Consider the following 10,825-nt stretch of genomic DNA (forward strand, 5'->3'; position numbering starts at 1 on the left):
GTATGTGTGTGCATGTGTGTGCGTGTCTGTGTGTATGATTGTGTGTACACATGTATATGTGAATATATGTGTTTTGTGTGTATGTGTATGTATAAGTGTATGCGTGGATGTGTGTGTGTGATTGTGTGTTTGATTGTGTATATTTATGTATGTGTGTTTGTGTGTATGTGTATGCATATGTGTGTAGGTATGTGTGAGTGAGTGTGTGTGTGTGTGTGTGTGTGTGTGTGTGTGTGTGTGTGTGTAACGCCACATATTCTTACCTCAGGCACCAATAGCTTTAACAAGACTTGTAAGTTGCAGATCTTCACAGTTGATAGGTGTTAAGGACATTTCCTGTGAGGTACCTCCATTCCCATGTTGTCTCCTTAAACCAAGAGTTGACCAGCATTTTCTGTATTGAGTCAGACAGTGCACACTCTTAGTGTGCAGACCATATGGTTTCAGTTGAAGCTTCTGAGCTCTTCTCATAATTTGAAAGCAGCCACAGCGAAAAGGTCTAACTCTAGTGAAATAAAGTTGTATTTACAAATATCAACAGCAGGAAGCATTTGGTCTCCAGATTCCTTTACATCAAATAACATAATAAACATCCATTTACTTAAAGGCTGTTATTCCCTTTCGGTTAGTAAAACTGCGAATTATTAGTAGTGCTGGAAGGTAATGGCTGTGGTTTAAGAGTGACTTATTACAGAGAAATCCAAAGCGAATCAACACAAATATGACAGGTGAGAGACACAAACGGTAGCTGATACGACTCGCTGCCTTAGACTTGCTTCAGCATTTCAGTAAAGACTTCATAACCTGTGAAGGTCAAGTGTGATGCTCTGGCCCTGTGTAGCTCCAGTGTAATTTCAGAGCTTTCCTTGATGTCATAATTGAGAAGGGTAAAAATCAGGATTTTACACTTTCCATTAGACACCAAACTAGGGCATTTGGACCTGATTTTTGTCGGTGATTTTGATTGCATCGAAATGGTCCTAATTTGGCCCTTGATAGGCAATTACCATGAGAAGTGAAATAGAAAGTAAACATGGTTTCTCAATTTGTAGAGACAGCAAGACTGGATAATTTATGAAAAAAGCAGAAACACACCTAAAAGACTCGGTTTTTTAGTTAATAATTGCATCTCTCTGCCTGAATTATGAAGGTAATTTTCTCAAGGATTTCCTTCACCTTCCCCCATGGGGAGAACTCTTTAATACCGTTCTATTCAGGAGTCCTCGAATCGTAGGTGAGTCTTTACATCAATTCTTGGTTTGGCAACTGGAATCACCACAATACTCTAGATACATCTTGCTTCTGTATAGCTTTAACAGCTACACATTTATTAAGTAAAAACCTAAAGGAGAGATAAACTATAACACTCTATATTGTGGTCTAGATGCTAAACTATGGTTTCAGACCATCATTCTCAGATCTTCCCCTTTGGCCAAAGAACGAATCGCCTCACAGTATTTCCTCCTAACTTCTAAAACATGGAATATTTTTTTCTTCAACAAGAACAAACTGATTTGGACAAACTGTCTAAAATCTCTTGGCCATACTGGTCTATGATCATAGGGTTTATAGTTTCCACTCCGTGATTATTTTTTTTCCCCTCTTAAATGGTTCTTTTAAGAGGAAAACCACGTTAAACTATTTGGAAGCTGTACGTGTGCATAAAATCTGACACTCTCGGGCATTTAGTTAGGTTTTTGTGATGAATGACTATGTAAGTATCCAGAGCTATGATCCTGTTTAACATGCAGGCTGTGGGGATAGGTCCTCACACACAAAGATGGCTATTACTAGACAGTATTACTCATGTATAACATGAAAAAGCAACGGGTAAGACACGGGCAGCTGTTCTCCTTTGCAAACAGCTGTCAAAGAGTGAGGATTGGTGGGGCTGGTGAGGAGGCTCAGTGGGTAAAGCTCTTGCCTCTTAACATAAAGATCCAAGCTCAGATGGATCGCTGGCACCTACTTTAAAAACCCGAATGACTATTTGTGCCTGTATCTACAGTGCTATGGAGCCAAAGAGAGTGGAATCATGAGACTCACTGGCCAGACAGTCTAGCAAATTGGTGAGTTTCAATCTTAATGAGAGAACGTATGTCATCAGCAACTAGATCAACAACAACCATGATGATGACGATGATGATTACAACAAAGGTAAAAAGTGATAGAAAAAATTTCATTTTAACCTCTCACTTTCACACACACACACACACACGGGATGGCACTAAGAGAAAGACATGAATCACATAACAACCACCAACCCTCCACATACATCTTTGGTAGAGGTAAGACATTTCCTGAATTTTTGAAAACGTCATTACTCAAGGAGACAGTTTCTCACTTGGTTGTGCATTTTAAATGATTGCTGGTATGTTGCCTTGAGTCATTGAGAATCTCTAGCCACTGAAATTTATGGGCATGCCATTGGGGAAAATGGCTTCCTAGCACAGGAGCATATATCTCATTTCTGAATCATTTTGGTCTATGCTTGGAAAGCAAGGTTGCTCATGACTGTCTTCCTCCATGCACTGAATGCCTCAAGAAAATGGCCAAAGCAGTCACAGTGGAACCGTCACTCCAAAGCAACTTTCTCTCTCTCTCTTCCTCGCAAAGATTGAAATCCATCACCATCCATGTAACTATTCAGTCATCTGGCACTGGTAGGACCCCTAAAACCGACATGTGTAAATAGAAACACTGCTCCAAAAGCTGTTTTCATGGTGTAGGGGTGAGATGCTGGGACTAGTCCAAGGAGACACTGTGAGAAGGTTCTTTAACAAAAGCCTGTCAGATATGATTTAGTGGGCTGGCTTGCTCTGGGCAAGCCTCGCTAAGCACTCTGAATCTCAATGATCCACACTGGCAGACGTTTCCATAGTCCGACAAAGACATAGAGTTATAGGCAGTCCATAAAAGTGATGTCTTTTGTTTAGTCAGAACAGTGTCGCTCAATGGGGAGTCAAGTCAATGAAGCACTAAATATAATCAGAGATCAATTTCCCTTTTCATATCAACGTCTGTATAGAAATGCTTTTTGTTTTTCCAAGTCTGACAAAAGCCCAAAGGCCTTCCGGGGGCTAGAAAGGGAGACTGAGAGAATTCAAGAATATTTTTAGATTAATTACTTCAGGCACTTCATTTTGAGACAGGGTTAGCACATATTCTGTCTGTTTAAAGAATCACAGGAGGCCTGGGTGAGATTGTTTTTCCAGATAGAGTGTGAAGTAGCCTGAGAGAAAGGAGTTACACTTGATGAAGTCTACTTTCAGAAAAGAAATTGTGTTAGAGGCTAAAGCAAGGGGGGATTAAGCTGCAAGCTAGGACCTGGTCCAAACACTTAGGGTTGTTTCTAAGCATGTGCACAACTGCAGGGTCGATGGCTAACAAAGCTGAGACTAGTGAACAGTCCCGTACATACATACATACATACATACATACATACATACATACATTTTATATATATGATTACAATACTATGTATTATATATAATGTGTGTATATATGTTTGTATATGTGTGTATGTATGTTTGTGTACATGTGTGTGAATGTTTGTGAGTATATGTGACTGTATGTGTGTGTAATAGTTTCATATATGTGTGTTTGTGTAGTTTGATATATGTGTGTGTGTGTGTGTGTGTGTATAGTCTCATATATATGTGTGTGGGTGCATGCTTGTATGTTTATCCATATGTATATTTCTTATAAATAAGGATACTTTCCTATACTAATATGTGAGTACCTTTTTATTTCTAACAGATTTTCTTCATAAGCCACAGCTAGTCTGTACTTACCCAAAATCATCTATGGCATTTCTCTTCCATCTTTTCAAGTGATAAATTGTTTAATAATGAAGATAGTATCTTGTTTTAATTTCTTTCCTCTTTGGGGGGAGGGGCAGTACAGGAGAGTCAATCGTTGACCATGGACATGGCCAGTAATTGCTGTGCTGCTGAGCTAAACTCCCAGCCCACGCCATCCCTCATTTAATTTGTTGTAGATAAAGGACACAAACTACTTGAGTAGAAGAATAACAGTAGAACTCAACTAAGGGAAGGGAAAACCCAACGTGGAATTACAAATGAATAAGATCTATTAGTGAAGACTTAATGGGGAGAGCAGGATTCGAGAGATGTGGACAGGATATCCATGTAGCCAGTGAGGGAAGGATGTCTAGAGTAGAAAGAACTCCTATTCTAGTGTAACTGGGAGAAAATCTCCACCAGGATAATGGGAAAATCCAGAGGCAAGAAGAGGCTTACACTGGAAAGGACCGCCCTGATCCATATATGTCTGCACCCCACCATGCTCAGGGCCAAAGCAGCCCAAGGTGTGGTAGCTTGAAGCTATCTTCCCCAGTGTTCTGCTCAACAGACTGCCTGTTGACAAGACATCTGAACACCATACTCCCTTTTGTGAAAGAGCTTGGCAACCCATTTGAGAATCCCATGGAATGTGGGCATAGTAAAAAATGAGAAATCTCTCTGTGTCTCTGTCTCTCTCTGTCTCTGCCTCTCTCTCCTCCCTCTCTCTCTCTCTCTCTCTCTCTCTCTCTCTCTCTCTCTCTCTCTCTCTCTCTCTCTGTGTGTGTGTGTGTGTGTGTGTGTAATCATTCCACACAACTGGTTCTAGCATGTTCCACTAAAAATAAAATGTACTGAATACATACACGATGCTCCTGTAAGGTTAGTTGATGAGGGCAGGTTAGAATGGAAATATTTCACCTGTACACCATTTTTATAACATGGGAGGAGACTGTTAGTTTTAGTTCGGACAATAGGAGCTCTCATCTCACATCCAAGGTTATTAGGGCTCAGCTTGGTAATACATTCAGAAATGATAATACAGTTGACAGGACTAATTCCTAAAAGCAAGATAGTCAATTAAATATGAAATAGGTTATTATGTAAATGGTAGCCTGTTGATTGTTCTCACCAACAGGAAAATTCCAGCTCAAATGCAGAAAGAAGCCATGTGTCATTGCTACCTCAATGCTTTAGCTTCACGTGGCAGTATTCATTAGCCTATGCAAAGACCCTGATGCCCCATGCTTTGTGCTATTCCTGTGAAATCATCACCAGAGAAAGAAATGTTCGGGTCACTGAGTCCTTCTACAAATATTTTTTCATTTGGACTCTACTTGTGCACTTAGTATTCATCACTAGTGCTCTTTTTCTTTGCCAAGACCCGTGGAAAAACACGTTTATTGTATACATCTTAAAATGAGGAAAGAAATGGCTACCCCCATCTCTACCATTGATCTAAGAATAGATGAGAAAGAAGATGAGAATCAAAACAGTACATTTTTCTTTAGACTCACACCAGGGCATATCCATACCAGCATTCACAGATATGCGCATGCACACATGCATGGATATATGCATGTGTGTGTGTGTGTGTGTGTGTGTAAGGCAGGATGCATGTACTCTGAGTCCAACAGAATGTTTTGCATGGTTCATTGAGAAAAAAAAAATCCATGTCTCTGATTTATTTAGGATATTCCATGATCTCAAGTGCATTATTTACTTTTCTACTGCTATGATCAAATACCAAGACCAAGGCAACATATAGAAGAACGAGTTTATTGGACTATGGTTCCAGGATGCTAGAGTCTATGAAGAGGGAGAGTTCCTAACAACAACAAGAACAACAGCAACAACAAAACACCCCCCTCCCAAAAAACCCAAAACCTAAAGTTGTGACTTTGGTCATGATCCATACCTAACAGATTACAGCAAGGAAAGAAGAAAGGACAGACACACATAAGAAATCTGGGATTCAATGGGACTGTGCTTGCTAAGAGGAAAGGCAAGAAGAACTTTCACCAGCTAGTCTTGTTAGAGGTCACTATAGGCAAGCAGTCTCAGGCTGCAAATGTCTGGGAGCAGGGAGCTGCAGCTGCTTTTCTTTGCATACAGTGGTAACTCACTCACATTTGGACTATTGAGAAAAGTTTCGCCATTCCTCTTGAACCTCATCCTGAAAAGATTTTGCCACGATGATTCTAGACCTGAGGCCTGGAGTCCTAGAAATGGCTGTGCCCGTGTGAACAATAGGCATTTACCCAAGACTACAATCACTTGTCTCCTTCTGCTCCCCACAGGAAGAGTAAGCAGGGTGCAAGCATGCTAGCCAGATCAGAGAGATGAGACCTCACATCTTGAATCACAGGCTTAAAGCAGAAAGACCAAATTAGAAATGACTTTGAGTCTTTAAACTCTCAAAACCCACCCCAGTGACATCTTTTCACCAACAAGACCCTGCTGCTAATCCTCCCCAAATAGCACCACCAAGAGAGGACCAAATATTCAAATGCCTAGAACTATGGTGGACATTCCATTAAAAAACACAGCAGTAAAAGGTATTCTCACACAAGCTATGTCTCCCACTCTCATCCCTTAGAGGAAAAAATAATTTGCCTAGGTCAAATTCCTACAGCCACTCAGAACTTTGGGATGAGTTCATGTAGATGTGCTTATCCTACTATGCAACCAATTTATCCTTTCACGGAGGTGGCCAGAACCTAGTCGCCTTCTCCAGTCTATTTTAGCCATGCTAGAAGAGTTTATGTTCTCATAACAGTCTTGGCATGAGTCAGAGCTGCTCTGTGCATAAAGAACCTCATGGGGCTGCTTTCTGCAGAAGAGGCCAATTGGAATTTTATGGACTCTCCAGTACAAGTGTTAATGTTTGATAAAAGCTAACTACATTACTTCTTGTGCTTAACTGCATTTAAGTATTGTTGCAATGCTTCCTACCCAAAGGACCAGGCTTACAACACGGTCTCCGAGCTCCTACTAGCCTCAAAAAGAAAGAAAAAGAAAGAAACAAAGAAAGGAAGAAAGGAAGGAAAAAGGAAAAAGAAAGAAAGAAAGAAAGAAAGAAGGAAGGAAGGAAGGAAGGAAGGAAGGAAGGAAGGAAAGAAAGAAAGAAAGAAAGAAAGAAAGAAAGAAAGAAAGAAAGAAAGAAAGAAAAGGAAGGAAGGAAGAAAGGAAGGAAGAAAGAAAGAAAGGGGAAAGGAAGGAAGGAAAGAAGGAAGGAAGAAAGGAAGGAAGGAAGGAAGGAAGGAAGGAAGGAAGGAAGGAAGAAGAAAAGAAAGGAAAAATGAAAGAAAGAAATGAAAAGAGAAAGAAACCGACAGACTTGTTTAGCATCCATTGGCTTCCTGCCCTGGTCTAATCATAGCACATTTTGTTACTTAAGTGCACTTTATCTCTCAATCTTGTCATGGACTTTAACTTCTGTTTCGAGTTCAGGATCCTGAACATTTTAACAACAATTTGGCTCTACATTCGGGTTGCTGTGTGATTTCTCAGGACACCAAACTCTTGCAGCTCGTATGTGACTCCACACCATGAACAAGTAAGGGTGTAAGGCTGTGTCTGCCAATAACAGGAGCCCAATAAAGTTAATTGTTTCTCCGTTAGGCATTTTGCTGGTGCCCTGAACACATGGAACCGATTATCCTGCACTGCAATGTTGTTAAATAAAATGTGCAAAAAAGAAAATACAATTATTGCTAAAGTAAAAACATACCACAAGGGGTTATTAAAAAAGCAAGATGTTTTACATTTTAAGGATGTCTCACTGCTGTGTGAGTGTGTTTGGTGAAAAACGATTAGCTTAAGACACTACCATGCCTGAGTTAAACTTTTCCTGCTGGTCCATTGTCTTTCCTTTGCCTGGAATAAATGGAAGCAGATTTCCTTTCTTATTTTGAAGAAAAAGAGCATTTTCAATGAAATTTAAGGCATATTTTATCATTGTAGAAGTATAGACACCACTGACTTACACATAGATACACTGTAACGAGAGCATAATTCTCTTAGGTCTTGAGGACATCTATGAGTTGCTTATATAATTCATTTATTCCCCACAGTTTATACAGATCATTCATTTGCAAAGTGGTTATCATCACTGATGTGACTGGGTTCTGTATAAATGACTGTAGTACAGAATATAACCAGAAAATCGGATCCATTCTTAGCGGTGCCAAGGAGAACAGGGATGGTTAAATGCAACGTGTTTAGGAGACACGGAGCCATCGGATGCTTTCATTTAGCTTCCAAAATGCCTTAGTTCTTCCAACACTTCAAATTGCATTACACTCTCTAAATGTAGGGTATGTTTTGATTTTTTCATTTAGTTAAAAAAAAAACCTTCCTATATATTTGAAATAACCATCATCATACAAAATTTAGGTCATGTCCACAAAATACTGACTGTTGAAGCATGTTCTGGGGAAGTTGCATTTTTGTGTGCCTGCAATTGAGATCTATACACTTTGTAGTATCTCTATGCCACTGCACTAAGCCTTATGGAGTTGTGTATATAGTTTAGCCTGAATAGTTTCCAGATCAGGAAAAAATTTAAGGATGTATTTGGACTTTAATATCAATTTGTATAATGTCTTACAGAATCCCCCCGCCCCATCCTATCTTTTCTAAGCTGCAAGAATCATGTGACTCAAGAGTAAAGCGCCCCAGAATAGAAGTATCTGGAAAGGTGAAGCCTTACTATCAAAAAGTATGGGTGTATAGTTTTCAATTAAACATACACACATTTGAACTCATAGACTCAATTCTCAGTTTTGTGTATCTTGTTATGGTTAATCAGAAAGACTGATTAGCGAGGGGACTTGAGTTCAACCACAAAACAGGGACACTAAAAATAATTACAGTATGATTATCATTACAAAGCAAAAAAATGTTATAATTGTGAAATACAATACTTGCAAACAATTATTGAACTAGCATTCTGGTTACCATGTAGCTTTTTAACATTAACAACAAAACTAGCGACCAAGCTAGCAAAAACCTTCAAAAGCCAGAATGAAGTGCTTTCTAAGATCAGATCCTGCAGGATCACTGCAAACCGAAAGAGGCAAAGACTATAGAAAACCCTGACCTATCAGCTGCAGAAGCAGGCAGGCTTCCTCCCTCGGTATTGGGCCAGGCTTGGCATCTTTGCTGGGATCTTGCCTTGAAGATCCCTGGGATAGTAATCATTATGCCACAGCGATCTTTAGGACTTAGTAGACCTGATGCATACATCTATAGTATTTTCAACTCTGTCTTGGTTCTGGTAGCATCAGAAGGAGGCAGCTGAGCACACTAAAGACTCTGCATGGGTCAAGGCATAACACATCTCTAGTACTACAGTCTTCAAACGTTCACATGGAGAGCAGAGGAGAAAAGCCAAATGGGCAGCCTGGCTTTTACGCCTGGGGAAGCAGCTTACAGCTTTCCCTTTACTAAACATCCATTAAGTATCCAAGGGAAAGAGGTTTTGGTTAAAAAATAGCCCATTAAATGATTTCCAATGAGGTCATGATTCATTCCTGATAACACAGCTCTCTTTAAACATTTTATTTCGTCTACTTATTTCATGTGGGTAAATATGGCTGAGTGTGGGCAGACATGTCACAGCGCAGAGATGTCAGAGATCACCTTGGGGAAGTCCATTCTTTTCTCCCCCACCATGTGGATCAGACTCAGGTTGTCAAGCTTGGTGGTAAGTACCCTTACCCACTGAGCCATCTAACAATTTCCCCATAACCCAACCGTGATTTGTTTGAGAATGTTTTTATATGCAGAGGACAGGATAAATTGACTTTTACTCTTTTATTTCTTATTTTACTTCATTATTTTTAAATCTTATATATTTTGTCTGATGCATATCTGTGCAATACCTATGTACCTGGTGCCTGGACAGGCTAAAGGGTATCACACACCTTGGACCTGGAGTATGGGTGTGGACTGCCACATGGGTGCAGAGAGCTTGAACCAGAAATGGGGTGAGTCTATCAGCTCTCAAATCCTCCAGTGAGTGATGCATTTCTTTCAACAAGGTAGCGCCTCCTTAAGGTTCCATAACATCCCCCAAATGGCACCAACAACCAAGTGTTCTAATACCCGAGTCTGTGTGGGACATTTCTCATTCAAACCACCACAGTAAGTAAATTAAATCATGCGAATGACTTTTGTAAACTACGTTGTGTTGGGTAACGTAACTGCAACATAGCCTAGTTTCTATTTCACATCACCAACATGATTCCATCTGATAACGTTCACATAGCATGATAGCTTCTCTACTCATTTCAAGGAAGTTCAAAGCATGTTGAATTTAACTCTAGCATGTAAATAGTGCACTCTTCTGTAATCCTTTAGAATAATACTACAGTGCCATTGTTATTTAATGTTAATTACATCATTTCCTTCTTTCTGATATCAACTCTACTTAATCCTGTCTTACGCCGCTAGCCAGTGCCTGGAGGTGACTGGCATTGTGTTTTGCCCAGAAGTTATAGATGCTACTTATGAGAGGGTGAGTGCTTGTCCAAATGAAGTTTGTCACTCAGAGCTGGAAATTGAAGCATAAAGATCAATACCAAAACCTCCCAGCCACTGCTCCAGAATACAGTGGAGTTTCTTCTGCTCCCTGTTTTTATTTATGGTGTGTACTCATGGAGAAACAAGCCAGTTCCCCCCCAGGACCCAGTGAAGAGCATTTACTCAGTATTATTGGAGCAATGGCATCGTTTTTCAGATATATCCAAGTTCTGTTCCTTGATCTGTGACCATTATATTTACCCAAAATATCCTTCTCATGGAAAACAGTTCTCTGGACTCTGCTTGAGACTCATAGGCTCAGTCATCTGCTTCACTTTCTCAGAAGAGAAGTCACATAGTTACACTAATTCTTGCTGCTTCTTGGCACCCCCAAATTCTCTTAGCTAACGAGAGCTTGTCTTGGGACCAGGCTCTTGGGAGCTTTGGAGACCATTTCATCCACAGAGCTTTGGAATTCCCTCCTCACCCGACAT

General features: G+C 40.1%; 1 annotated feature.

Moving 5' to 3' along the window:
- Positions 7,133–8,035: an enhancer, noted in NCBI's record as "VISTA enhancer mm627". NCBI's record gives its function as "enhancer in: limb[6/11]" and the evidence as "EXISTENCE:transgenic organism evidence [ECO:0001131][PMID:17130149]".

The sequence above is a fragment of the Mus musculus genome, chromosome 11 (assembly GCF_000001635.26).
Source record: "Mus musculus strain C57BL/6J chromosome 11, GRCm38.p6 C57BL/6J".
NCBI classification, from domain to species: domain Eukaryota; kingdom Metazoa; phylum Chordata; class Mammalia; order Rodentia; family Muridae; genus Mus; species Mus musculus.